Here is a 10000-nt window from a genome sequence, read left to right on the forward strand (position 1 = left end):
CAACTTTTGGAGTACCAACCCTTCCAAAACAAAGTCGGGATTTTTTCTAAGTGTCAACTTTTGGAGTACCAACCCTTCCAAAACAAAGTCGGGATTTTTTCTAAGTGTCAACTTTTGGAGTACCAACCCTTCCAAAACAAAGTCGGGATTTTTTCTAAGTGTCAACTTTTGGAGTACCAACACTTCCAAAACAAAGTCGGGATTTTTTCTAAGTGTCAACTTTTCGCGTACCAACCCTTCCAAAATAAAGTCGGGATTTTTTCTAAGTGTCAACTTTTAAAAGTCGGGATTTTTTCTAAGTGTCCACTTTTGCTGTACCATGCCCTCCAGGGTCATAGAAGCCCCAGAGTGAGACCTAAACAACCGGGCCGAGTGATGTCATTTGGGGCCCTATTTTGAGTCATTTTGTGGGATTTCGGTGACGCCGAGGAGCGAAGCAGGTGTTCCGGGAGGGGGGTGCCTGTCCATTTAAGAAGGCCGGCTTGCCGTGGATCTACACCCGGGTAGGGAATTCAAAATAGGTCCCTCTATTTGCTGGAAGTCAGCACAAAATATAGCTGTACATTTGCCCAAGGCTCTAAAGAGGGAAAGGCAACTTTAAGCCTGAAAAGGAAAGCGGGGATTTGGAGCCCTCCGGTGGACTTCCGCCGCCGCTGCACCCTTAGCTGGAAGTCAGTGCCAAAAAAAAAAAAAGAAGCTGCGAATAGTGTCCATGTGCCTGTCCCTTTAGGAAAGCCGGCTTGCCGTGGATCTCCACCCGGGTGGGGAATTCCAAATAGGTCCCTCTATTTGATGGAAGTCAGCAACAAAAAGCTGGAATTTTTCTAAGTGTCAAGGAGGGTGTCACTTCCAGAAGGCCCACCATTCTTGGATCGACACCCGGTTAAGAAAAATGAAAAAAGTCCCTCTATTTGATGGAAGTCAGCAACAAAAAGCTGGATTTTTTCTAAGTGTCAAGGAGGGTGTCGCTTCCAGAAGGCCCACCTGCCTTGGATCACCACCCGGTTAAGAAAAATGAAAAAAGTCCCTCTAGTTAATGGAAGTCAGCAACAAAAAGCTGGAATTTTTCTAAGTGTCAAGGAGGGTGTCGCTTCCAGAAGGCCCACCTGCCTTGGATCACCACCCGGTTAAGAAAAATGAAAAAAGTCCCTCTAGTTAATGGAAGTCAGCAACAAAAAGCTGGATTTTTTCTAAGTGTCAAGGAGGGTGTCGCTTCCAGAAGGCCCACCTGCCTTGGATCGACACCCGGTTAAGAAAAATGAAAAAAGTCCCTCTATTTGATGGAAGTCAGCAACAAAAAGCTGGATTTTTTCTAAGTGTCAAGGAGGGTGTCGCTTCCAGAAGGCCCACCTGCCTTGGATCACCACCCGGTTAAGAAAAATGAAAAAAGTCCCTCTAGTTAATGGAAGTCAGCAACAAAAAGCTGGATTTTTTCTAAGTGTCAAGGAGGGTGTCGCTTCCAGAAGGCCCACCTGCCTTGGATCGACACCCGGTTAAGAAAAATGAAAAAAGTCCCTCTATTTAATGGAAGTCAGCAACAAAAAGCTGGATTTTTTCTAAGTGTGAAGGAGAGGGTCGCTTCCAGAAGGCCCACCTGCCTTGGATCGACACCCGGTTAAGAAACATGGAAAAAGTCCCTCTATTTAATGGAAGTCAGCACAAAAAAGCTGAAAATATGACAGAGTGTCAAGGAGGGTGTCGCTTCCAGAAGGCCCACCCGCCTTGGATCGACACCCGGTTAAGAAAAATGAAAAAAGTCCCTCAATTTAATGGAAGTCAGCAACAAAAAGCTGGATTTTTTCTAAGTGTGAAGGAGAGGGTCGCTTCCAGAAGGCCCACCTGCCTTGGATCGACACCCGGTTAAGAAACATGGAAAAAGTCCCTCTATTTGATGGAAGTCAGCAACAAAAAGCTGGATTTTTTCTAAGTGTCAAGGAGGGTGTCGCTTCCAGAAGGCCCACCCGCCTTGGATCACCACCCGGTTAAGAAAAATGAAAAAAGTCCCTCTAGTTAATGGAAGTCAGCAACAAAAAGCTGGAATTTTTCTAAGTGTCAAGGAGGGTGTCGCTTCCAGAAGGCCCACCTGCCTTGGATCACCACCCGGTTAAGAAAAATGAAAAAAGTCCCTCTATTTGATGGAAGTCAGCAACAAAAAGCTGGATTTTTTCCAAGTGTCAAGGAGGGTGTCGCTTCCAGAAGGCCCACCTGCCTTGGATCGACACCCGGTTAAGAAACATGGAAAAAGTCCCTCTATTTGATGGAAGTCAGCAACAAAAAGCTGGATTTTTTCTAAGTGTAAAAGTTGGGATTTTTTCTAAGTGTCAACTTTTGGTGTACCAACCCTTCCAAAATAAAGTCGGGATTTTTTCTAAGTGTCAACTTTTGGTGTACCAACCCTTCCAAAATAAAGTCGGGATTTTTTCTAAGTGTCAACTTTTGGTGTACCAACACTTCCAAAATAAAGTGGGGATTTTTTCTAAGTGTCAACTTATATAGTCGGGATTTTTTCTAAGTGTCAACTTATATAGTCGGGATTTTTTCCAAGTGTCAATTTATAAAGTGGGGATTTTTTTCCAAGTGTCAACCTGTAAAGTGGGGATTTTTTTTTCCAAGTGTCCACTTTTGGTTCACCATGCCTTCCAGAGTCAAAGAAGCCCCCGAGTGAGACCCAAAAAACCGGACCGAGTGATGTCATTTGGGGTCCTATTTTCAGTCATTTTGTGGGATTTCGGTGACGCCGAGGAGGGAAGCAGGTGTCAAGGGACAGGGGGGTGCCTGTCCCTTTAAGAAGGCCGGCTTGCCGTGGATCTACACCCGGGTAGGGAATTCAAAACAGGCCCCTCTATTTGCTGGAAGTCAGCACAAAAAAGCTGGAAATATGACAGGGGAAAAAAAAAAAGAAGAAGCTGCAATGATGGCAGAGTGTCCATGTGCCTGTCCCTTTAAGAAGGCCGGCTTGCCGTGGATCTCCACCCGGGTGGGGAATTCCAAATAGGTCCCTCTATTTGCTGGAAGTGCCCCCCCAAAAAGCTGTCCATTTCCCCAAGTTTTTAAGGAGGGAAAAGCCACTTTAAGCCTAAAAAGGAAAGCAGGGATTTGGAGCCCTCCGGTGGACTTCCGCCGCCGCTGCACCCTTAGAAGAAAAAGCTGCACTTATGGCAGAGTGTCCATGTGCCTGTGCCTTTAGGAAGGCCGGCTTGCCGTGGTTCTGCACCAGGGTAGGGAATTCAAAATAGGTCCCTCTATCTGCTGGAAGTCAGCACAAAAAAAAGCTGGAAATATGACAGAGTGTCAACTTTTAGTGTAATAGACCTGCGAAAGTCAAAGTGGGGATTTTTTCTAAGTGTCCACTTTTGGTGTACCAACCTTTCCAAAATAAAGTGGGGATTTTTTCTAAGTGTCCACTTTTGGTGTACCAACCTTTCCAAAATAAAGTGGGGATTTTTTCTAAGTGTCAACTTATAAAGTCGGGATTTTTTCTAAGTGTCAACTTATAAAGTCGGGATTTTTTCCAAGTGTCAACTTATAAAGTGGGGATTTTTTCCAAGTGTCAACTTATATAGTCGGGATTTTTTTTTCAAAGTGTCAACTTGTAAAGTGGGGATTTTTTCCAAGTGTCTACTTTTGGTTCACCATGCCTTCCAGAGTCAAAGAAGCCCCCGAGTGAGACCCAAAGAACCGGACCGAGTGATGTCATTTGGGGCCCTATTTTGAGTCATTTTGTGGGATTTCGGTGACGCCGAGGAGGGAAGCAGGTGTCAAGGGACAGGGGGGTGCCTGTCCCTTTAAGAAGGCCGGCTTGCCGTGGATCTACACCCGGGTAGGGAATTCAAAACAGGTCCCTCTATTTGCTGGAAGTCAGCACGAAAAAAAGCTGGAAATATGACAGAGTGCCCCAAAAAAAAAAAAGAAGCTGCAATGATGGCAGAGTGTCCATGTTGCTGTCCCTTTAGGAAGGCCGGCTCGCCGTGGATCTCCACCCGGGTGGGGAATTCCAAATAGGTCCCTCCATTTGCTGGAAGTGCCCCCCCAAAAAGCTGTCCATTTCCCCAAGTTTTTAAGGGAAACAAAAACCAGGGTTGGGGTTGGATGCATCACACTGTAAGTCTCGGCTGCAGCCAGAAGCAAGTATTAAAAAGGTAGACATCAACCATCATTTAAAAAGGGGAAAACAAATCCATTCATCAATAAATCATATCCAAATTTAAAAAAAGAGGCAGCTCAAAAGAGAGGGTGTGTGTCCAGCAGAAAATAGGCATGATAAACAAAGAGGGCTGGGGTTTGGAGGAGGGCAAAATGTCCCGCAGCCGGCCGCCCGAGTTCCGGGATGCCCAGCACGTCCATAACGCACCCCGCAAAGTCAAACTGGAAGTGGAGGGGAAAAAAGCTGGGAAAGAAGTTGAATGTCCTCAAAGTGTTCCAAAATCAGTCCCACGAGTCCCGCAGCTGGCCACCCGAGTCCAGGGAAGCCCGGCACCTCCGTAACAAGGCCCGCAAAGTCACACTGCAAGTGGGGGAGAAAAGCTGGCATAGTAGCCAAAAGTCCTCAAAGTGTTCAAAAATCAGTCCCCCACCAGCCCCGCAGCTGGCCACCCGAGTCCAGGGACGCCCGGCACAGCCGTAACGCACCCCGCAAAGTCAAACTGCAAGTGGGGGAGAAAAGCTGGGGGAAAATCCAAAAGTCCTCAACGTTTTCAAAATCCGCACCCGGGACTGAGTCCAGCAAGTCCCCCCGGTCCCAAAAATGCCATTTTTTTCAAAAAATACCCAAAAAATGCGGGGGCCAGATTTCGGAACCGGCGTACCGCTTTCGGCCCGCGTGCCCTAGATTGGAGACCGATGTCAAAAATGGACGCCGGTCGGGTATTTTTTTCCTTGGGGTCTATAGAGAGTAAATCCGGAGGAAAATTGGCCTTACGAGCAAAGGGAGGGATTTTAGGGGGCATAACGTCCAGCCGCGTGCCTCCCGGGTCCCGGGGAAGAGAAAGTCCAGAAAACTCATAAAATCATGCCCAGCATGGAGATCCACAAGTCCCGCCGCAGGCCCGAGGCTTCCCGGGTCCCGGGAATGACCAAAAGACACCCAGGAGTGGACCATCGAAAGTGGGAGGGAAATGGAGGGAAAGTCGGGAAAAAGGTCCAAAATGGGTTGAAAATCATATGATCCCACCCAGGGTAGAGTTCCACAAGTCCCGCAGCGAGCTGCACGAGCCGCAGGAACACCGGGAATGACCAAAAGGCACCCAGAAGCGAACCAGCGAAAGTGGGGGGAAAATGGAGGAAAAGGAGGAAAAAGTACCAAATTGTTTAAAAATCCTACCCAGGATGGAGTTCCACAAGTCCCGCAGCGAGCTGCACGAGCCGCAGGAACACCGGGAATGACCAAAAGGCACCCAGAAGTGAACCAGCGAAAGTGGGGGAAAAATGGAGGAAAAGGAGGAAAAAGTACCAAATTGTTTAAAAATCCTACCCAGGATGGAGTTCCACAAGTCCCGCAGCGAGCTGCACGAGCCGCAGGAACACCGGGAATGACCAAAAGGCACCCAGAAGTGAACCAGCGAAAGTGGGGGAAAAATGGAGGAAAAGGAGGAAAAAGTACCAAATTGTTTAAAAATCCTACCCAGGATGGAGTTCCAGAAGCCCCGCAGCGAGCTGCACGAGCCGCAGGAACACCGGGAATGACCAAAAGGCACCCAGAAGTGAACCAGCGAAAGTGGGGGAAAAATGGAGGAAAAGGAGGAAAAAGTACCAAATTGTTTAAAAATCCTACCCAGGATGGAGTTCCACGAGTCCCGCAGCGAGCTGCACGAGCCGCAGGAACACCGGGAATGACCAAAAGGCACCCAGAAGTGAACCAGCGAAAGTGGGGGAAAAATGGAGGAAAAGGAGGAAAAAGTACCAAATTGTTTAAAAATCCTACCCAGGATGGAGTTCCACGAGTCCCGCAGCGAGCTGCACGAGCCGCAGGAACACCGGGAATGACCAAAAGGCACCCAGAAGTGAACCATCAAAAGTGGGGGACAATTTGAGAAAAAGTTGGAAAAAGGTCCGAAATTGATTAAAAATCCTACCCAGGATGGAGTTCCAGAAGCCCCGCAGCGAGCTGCGCGAGCCGCAGGAACACCGGGAATGACCAAAAGGCACCCAGAAGTGAACCATCAAAAGTGGGGGACAATTTGAGAAAAAGTTGGAAAAAGGTCCGAAATTGATTAAAAATCCTACCCAGGATGGAGTTCCAGAAGCCCCGCAGCGAGCTGCGCGAGCCGCAGGAACACCGGGAATGACCAAAAGGCACCCAGAAGTGAACCATCAAAAGTGGGGGACAATTTGAGAAAAAGTTGGAAAAAGGTCCGAAATTGATTAAAAATCCTACCCAGGATGGAGTTCCAGAAGTCCCGCAGCGAGCTGCACGAGCCGCAGGAACACCGGGAATGACCAAAAGGCACCCAGAAGTGAACCATCAAAAGTGGGGGACAATTTGAGAAAAAGTTGGAAAAAGGTCCGAAATTGATTAAAAATCCTACCCAGGATGGAGTTCCAGAAGTCCCGCAGCGAGCTGCACGAGCCGCGGGAACACCGGGAATGACCAAAAGGCACCCAGAAGTGAACCAGCGAAAGTGGGGGACAATTTGAGAAAAAGTTGGAAAAAGGTCCGAAATTGTTTAAAAATCCTACCCAGGATGGAGTTCCAGAAGTCCCGCAGCGAGCTGCACGAGCCGCAGGAACACCGGGAATGACCAAAAGGCACCCAGAAGTGAACCAGCGAAAGTGGGGGACAATTTGAGAAAAAGTTGGAAAAAGGTCCGAAATTGATTAAAAATCCTACCCAGGATGGAGTTCCAGAAGCCCCGCAGCGAGCTGCGCGAGCCGCAGGAACACCGGGAATGACCAAAAGGCACCCAGAAGTGAACCATCAAAAGTGGGGGACAATTTGAGAAAAAGTTGGAAAAAGGTCCGAAATTGTTTAAAAATCCTACCCAGGATGGAGTTCCAGAAGCCCCGCAGCGAGCTGCGCGAGCTCCGGGACCCCCGGGAATGACCAAAAGATACCCAGGAGTGAACCAGCGAAAGTGGGGGACAATTTGAGGAAAAAGTTGGAAAAAGGTCCGAAATTGTTTAAAAATCCTACCCAGGATGGAGTTCCAGAAGTCCCGCAGCGAGCTGCACGAGCCGCAGGAACACCGGGAATGACCAAAAGGCACCCAGAAGTGAACCAGCGAAAGTGGGGGACAATTTGAGAAAAAGTTGGAAAAAGGTCCGAAATTGATTAAAAATCCTACCCAGGATGGAGTTCCAGAAGCCCCGCAGCGAGCTGCGCGAGCCGCAGGAACACCGGGAATGACCAAAAGGCACCCAGAAGTGAACCATCAAAAGTGGGGGACAATTTGAGAAAAAGTTGGAAAAAGGTCCGAAATTGTTTAAAAATCCTACCCAGGATGGAGTTCCAGAAGCCCCGCAGCGAGCTGCGCGAGCTCCGGGACCCCCGGGAATGACCAAAAGATACCCAGGAGTGAACCAGCCAAAGTGGGGGACAATTTGAGAAAAAGTTGGAAAAAGGTCCGAAATTGATTAAAAATCCTACCCAGGATGGAGTTCCAGAAGTCCCGCAGCGAGCTGCGCGAGCTCCGGGGCCCCCGGGAATGACCAAAAGATACCCAGGAGTGAACCAGCCCAAGTGGGGGACAAATGGAAGAAAAGCCGGGCCAAGTCCAAAAAAGTTGGCTTTTTTGCCAAAGTGTCAACATGCGTGATTTTGTCAGAGTGTCCACTTTTGGGATTTTTTCTAAGTCCAACAACGAGAGAGGCCTGGCCTCCAGCCTGTCTAGCCTCTTCCATGAGACACTTAGAAAAAATCCCGTGCAAAAAAAGTGGATTTTTTCTAAGTCCAACAACGAGAGAGGCCTAAGTTCCAGCCTCCTTAGCCTCTTTCTTCCGTGGAGCAAAAGTTGGATTTTTTGCCTAAGTGTCAACATGCGTGATTTTGTCAGAGTGTCCACTTTTGGGATTTTTTCTAAGTCCAACAACGAGAGAGGCCTGGCCTCCAGCCTGTTTAGCCTCTTCCATGTGACACTTAGAAAAAATCCCGTGCAAAAAAAGTGGATTTTTTCTAAGTCCAACAACGAGAGAGGCCTAACTTCCAGCCTCCTTAGCCTCTTTCGTTCACATACTTAGAAAAAAATCCCAGCGCCAAGCCCAATGCATTTCAATGGGATTTATTTTTCGAGCCGGATTTTTTCTAAGTCCAACAACGAGAGAGGCTTGAGTTCTAGCCTACTTTAAGCCTCTTTCGATTTTCCCTGTTTTTACCAGGTCTACCAAAACACCCCCATCACGTTAGTAGGTGCGCCAGGCTTAGACAGGCCGAATTGGCAGGAAATGTGTCCGAGTCAAAGTGAGCTATTTTGGGACTCAAAAGTTGGATTTTCCCCCTCTTTTCGATGGTTCTTTTTTCGAATGGTTCTTCCAGGCTCTGAGGACAGGGGCTCACGCGGACATGCGTGGCCGCCTAGGGGGCGCTATCTCGGACACATTTAGGGACATGGACACCCTGGAAGAACAAACATAAAAATTTTTTCGACCTGATTTCAGACCAGCCTCTTTCTTAAGGACTTCCAGGACTCGAGCGACAGGGGCTCGGTCCTGAGTGCGCGCCCGGCCAGGGGGCGCTATCCCGGACACATTTCGGGACATTTAAACCATGGATGGACAAACATAAAAATTTTTTCGACCTGATTTCAGACCAGCCTCTTTCTTAAGGACTTCCAGGACTCGAGCGACAGGGGCTCGGTCCTGAGTGCGCGCCCGGCCAGGGGGCGCTATCCCGGACACATTTCGGGACATTTAAACCATGGATGGACAAACATAAAAATTGAAAGACCTGATTCGACCCAGCCTCTCGGGGCTTTTCCCAGGGCCGGAGCGACAGGGGCTCGGTCCTACGGCGTGCCCGCCTAGGGGGCGCTATGACGGACACACCAGGGGACACGGACACCCTGGGTGGACAAACATAAAAAATTGAAAGACCTGATTCGACCCAGCCTCTCGGGGCTTTTCCCAGGGCCGGAGCGACAGGGGCTCGGTCCTACGGCGTGCCCGCCTAGGGGGCGCTATGACGGACACACCAGGGGACACGGACACCCTGGGTGGACAAACATAAAAAATTGAAAGACCTGATTCGACCCAGCCTCTCGGGGCTTTTCCCAGGGCCGGAGCGACAGGGGCTCGGCCCTACGGCGTGCCCGCCTAGGGGGCGCTATGACGGACACACCAGGGGACACGGACACCCTGGGTGGACAAACATAAAAAATTGAAAGACCTGATTCGACCCAGCCTCTCGGGGCTTTTCCCAGGGCCGGAGCGACAGGGGCTCGGCCCTACGGCGTGCCCGCCTAGGGGGCGCTATGACGGACACACCAGGGGACACGGACACCCTGGGTGGACAAACATAAAAAATGGAAAGACCTGATTCGACCCAGCCTCTCGGGGCTTTTCCCAGGGCCGGAGCGACAGGGGCTCGGTCCTACGGCGTGCCCGCCTAGGGGGCGCTATGACGGACACACCAGGGGACACGGACACCCTGGGTGGACAAACATAAAAAATTGAAAGACCTTATTCGACCCAGCCTCTCGGGGCTTTCCCAGGGCCGGAGCGACAGGGGCTCGGTCCTACGGCGTGCCCGCCTAGGGGGCGCTATCACGGACACATCAGGGGACACGGACACCCTGGATGGACAAACATAAAAATTGAAAGACCCGATTTGACCCAGCCTCTCGGGGCTTTCCCAGGGCCGGAGCGACAGGGGCTCGGTCCTACTGCGTGCCCGACTAGGGGGCGCTATGACGGACACGTTTCCGCCATTTACCGCACGGATAAAATCCTGGGCCCGACGCCGCCCAGGTCACTTGTGACGACCGCCCCCGGACACCTCCCTTTCCCTTTTCCCCTCTAACCTTTTGGTAACCACGACTTGCCATCGGAGCGGCCCCCACCGGCCGGCGTC

Source organism: Nerophis ophidion, unplaced genomic scaffold, assembly GCF_033978795.1.
Source record: "Nerophis ophidion isolate RoL-2023_Sa unplaced genomic scaffold, RoL_Noph_v1.0 HiC_scaffold_78, whole genome shotgun sequence".
Classification (NCBI taxonomy): Eukaryota; Metazoa; Chordata; class Actinopteri; order Syngnathiformes; family Syngnathidae; genus Nerophis; species Nerophis ophidion.